Raw genomic sequence first — 4,128 nt, 5'->3', positions numbered from 1 at the left:
TAGGAATTAGTTCAAGAGCTGATATTCTTAGAAAGTCTTACAATGGGAGAGAAAAGAAAGCTCTTGTGTGGGCGCACTCTTGTAGAAAGAAAGTTTGTTAGGTAATGTAAGTTAAGAAATATTTAAAACATAACTTTTAATGATAACATTAAACCTTAATCACCCATCCAAAAGATCCATATAAAGAGATTAATAAAGCATTTACAAAAAATGTTAAAATGTTCTGGTCTCTTTATTTCAAAGAGTGTTCGGAAAGGTTGTAGACACTGAATTGTCATACCCCCATTTCCCCTGACCAGTACAGGGTTTCTGTATTATTGGGACCGGGGGATGGTCAAACAAGGTAATATAGAGAAGTCCAAATCTCTTCACTTAGATTTAAGTTGTAATCAATGGTCACCAAACTGTTAATCCGATACCTGAGTAGTAGACAAATACCATATTTGCAGACAAAATTAAAGGCATTAAACTGTAATCAAGGAATGAAATGGCTAATCACGATAATAGAGAAATGCTGGATAGAATTAGTGGTGATGCTGCTGTTGGTGTCTCTTGTCACATAGAGAAGGAAAATAATTCCTGCTCTACAACACCGGGTATTCCCAGGTAGTCTCCTCTCCTGGTACTAACCCGGCCCAACGCTGTTTAGCTTCCAAGATCGAACGAGATTGGGCGCTGACAGCGTGGTATGGTAGTAGAGATTTATGTGGTCTGTACACTAATGAGAGTGCACCTATGTATGAATTATATAGTAGGAAATAATGAGAGAGAGAAGAAATTGAATAAGTAAAGTAAGTGAAAATGTGTGGATCTGCTTTCCACGTTAGACGCGGTTCAACGGATCCCACAAACGTGGTACCGTGCTCCATGAATTGGTGATGAGAGTCCACGAAATAAGTGAAATAGAGTGGCGAGTTAATTTCCTCACTGAATGGACCAATACGGCAGGCTGATTGCTAGTATAGAGAAATAAAGTGACCTGACTGTAACAGGAATGTATCACACAGAGAAAAAAGGTTTATCGATATTTAGGAAAAAATTCCCTGAAGTCCCACCCTTTGATTTGGGTGGGACTGGAAATATGATTTATCTCACAGAAGACAATGTTTTTCAGAAAAGGATATATTACCATACATGGTTATAGAATGTTGTTTTAAATAACGGAAATCTAACTGTGAATAGAAATCTCACGATACCTAACAGGCTGATTGCTTCAATAGACAGAAAATAAAAATAAAACAGCCAGACTGTAATCAAGGAAAATATCACACAGGGACTGACAGTCCTATAGATATTGAGGAAAAACTCCCTGGCGTCCTGCCTTCAGTAGCAGGAATAAACCTGTGAATGGAATTTTCACGATATGCATAAGTCACCAGGCATACATATAGAATCTTGTGGTAAGCAATAATATTAAGCCTGTAAATTAATTAAACAGTAGAAGAATATAACTGTCAGAATGTATAGGACAAAATATTGTCCCATTATAGATACAGAAAGACGGTGCAGAAAAATTGCCTGTGTTACAAATAGGGTAACATGTCAATAAATAATATGACACCACAATTATCCAAAGTGAAAAACATATATATATATATATATATATATATATATATATATATGTGGTGTAAGGGATAATAATGTCCTGGACTCAATTGAGGTCTAGGATTCTAGCCCGTATCAGAGAAAAACCCTTGTAGCAAAATTTGCACTGCAATATAATAGGTACAGATATGGTTAAGAATTTTCTCTAAATAAATGTTGCTATCTGTGGAAAGCATCCATCAGATAGATAGGGCTTACGAATCTTCCACCTCTTAAAAACCAGGTAGGCAGGTCAGATTATCGTCAGGTAAGAGAATGGTGCCGTGAAAGGACTGTAAGAGCGGACCCCCCCCTGCAGAAAACGCGTTTCGCCCGTGAGGGCTTGTTCACTTCCGAACCCGGAAGTGAACAGCTCTTGAACTAATTCCTAGTGGTGGCCGGACTTTGTTGTTTACTAGTTAGTGTCAGATGAAAAAAATTGTGGGGTTTAGAGTGCGCCCATACAAGAGCTTTCTTTTCTCTCCCATTGTAAGTCTGTGTGCTTTCTGGCTCTGGGCGCACCACCAACTAGGACAGCATATCATAGGAGAAAATTGTAAATATATTTCTCCCCTCCCCACTAACAAGGGTAACTTATTGTCCAATTTTGGTTCCTTCTCTGTATATATATCATTACATCTTATACTAAAACCTGTGCCCGATCGCCCTGTGTTTTGTCATTCTTAGAAAGTCTTCAGTTACTCCCCGATTTATGGCAAAATATAATATTATTTTAACTAAAACAGTGTTACTGTAAGTAAAACAATTCTGTGCGTAAATGTAACTATGTAAATGCCATGCCTATCTGATGTGTAGATTGTTTAAGATCACAAAGACACAACATTATTGAATGGGATGTAGCATGACAAGGAGTTTCATATTATTACATATCACTGAATAAAAATAGTGTTAAAAAATTGACATACAACATTGAAAAGGTAAAATAGTTTTATGAAAATAAAAAGGATATAAAACACAGAATCAAATAAAGTACTTCACTTGAGTACTATTTCATGTAGCCTTACTTCTGGGAAAAGACTAGAATGTTTGGGCTACTGACCCCCAAAACTGACTGGTTTCCAAATTGATTTTATTTTTTTTACAATGTTTTTTTTTAATGTTTTGACCAACTTCCCTTCTGTGACATAGCTGAATTAGGTGTGCTGTTATGCTAAACTGTTTTACAATTGATTGTCATCTAAGAAATTGGTTCTTAAAAATATACCATATAACCCTTCTGGGTCACAGTTGAAGTATTATGTCTACATTTCATGGTATAATTTTCTTGACATATACATATGAAGCATGATTTGGTTATATTAGTTCCAATTGGAGATTATCATAATTATCCTTTATTTATATGGCGCCACAAGGAAAAGTATAGGGTAACTAAGCATAACTACATCAGTAGACGACACTGAGATAAGTATCAAGGTGGCCAAAAACTGCAGGATTTGGGCAGTTGTGGATTAATAAAGTAAGAAAAGGATAAGCACATGAGGGAAGAGATAATTCATTCTTATAGTTTCTGTCCTTAATGGGCAGTTATATATTACACATATTGTTTCGATGCTTTTAGAGGTTACAAATGTATACAAAGGCCTTCATAAATGTGTGTAAGGGGAAATATTGCTTTAATTATTAACATTTATTACAGGTTGAGTATCCCTTATCCAAAATGCTTGGGACCAGAAGTATTTTGGATCTCAGATTTTTCTGTATTTTGGAATAATTGCATACCATAATGAGATATCATGGCGATGGGACCCAAGTCTAAGCACAGAATGAATTTATGTTTCATATACACCTTATACACACACAGCCTGAAGGTCATTTAATACAATATTTTTAATAACTTTGTGTATTAAGCAAAGTTTGTGTACATTGAGACATCAGAAAACAAAGGTTTCACTATCTCACTCCAAAAATTCCGTATTTCGGAATATTCCATATTTTGGAATATTTGGATACTGGATACTCAACCTGTATTAACATTTACTTATATAGTACCAGCATATTCTGTTGCACTTTACACTTTAGATCAATTATGTTTTTTTAAGGATAATGGGGCCTATTTTTAATCTTCGCACAGAGGGGGTTATTCAGAGATGAATGCAGATCGCTATATACGCAGGCGGATCTGCGTTCATTTCTGCACATGCTGATGGCCGCCCAGCATGTGTGGGGCAACCTCCCGAGGCATCCGCAATCTAATTGTGAACACATCGGATCTAGTGTTGACCCCCGGCAGTATAGTCTGGCTGTGCTGCAAGACGGTCAGTGGCCATGTTTTTTATTGGCGGGCTGTGTGCGAAGGTCCCAGGCAGTCCCCGTTTGTCCCAGCCCGCCCCCCTCCCCCCAACACTGCGTCGCCGTCCCAAAACACCTGCTCCTGTCAATCACTCTGCGGTCACATCCATCAGAGATGTGACCGCAATGTATATGCCCGCGCAGCCACTGTGTGCCCGCTGCGCATGGGCAGTTTGCCACCACCAGCAAACTGTGCTGCGTGCCGCAATTGTGGCAGTGTCTGAATGACCTCCA

General features: G+C 37.9%; 1 non-coding gene across 1 annotated transcript; it reads right to left on the bottom strand.

The window, feature by feature from the left end:
- Positions 1–581: 581 nt before the first annotated feature.
- LOC134960548 (5S ribosomal RNA) lies at positions 582–700 on the bottom strand. The gene has a single exon (XR_010187776.1). It is a non-coding gene; the product is annotated as a 5S ribosomal RNA (ribosomal RNA).
- Between the last annotated feature and the right edge of the window lie 3,428 nt (positions 701–4,128).

The sequence above is a fragment of the Pseudophryne corroboree genome, chromosome 9 (genome assembly GCF_028390025.1).
Source record: "Pseudophryne corroboree isolate aPseCor3 chromosome 9, aPseCor3.hap2, whole genome shotgun sequence".
Lineage (NCBI taxonomy): Eukaryota > Metazoa > Chordata > Amphibia > Anura > Myobatrachidae > Pseudophryne > Pseudophryne corroboree.
The sequence above is the reverse complement of the archived record's forward strand: the minus strand, read 5'-3'. Positions and strand labels throughout refer to the sequence as shown.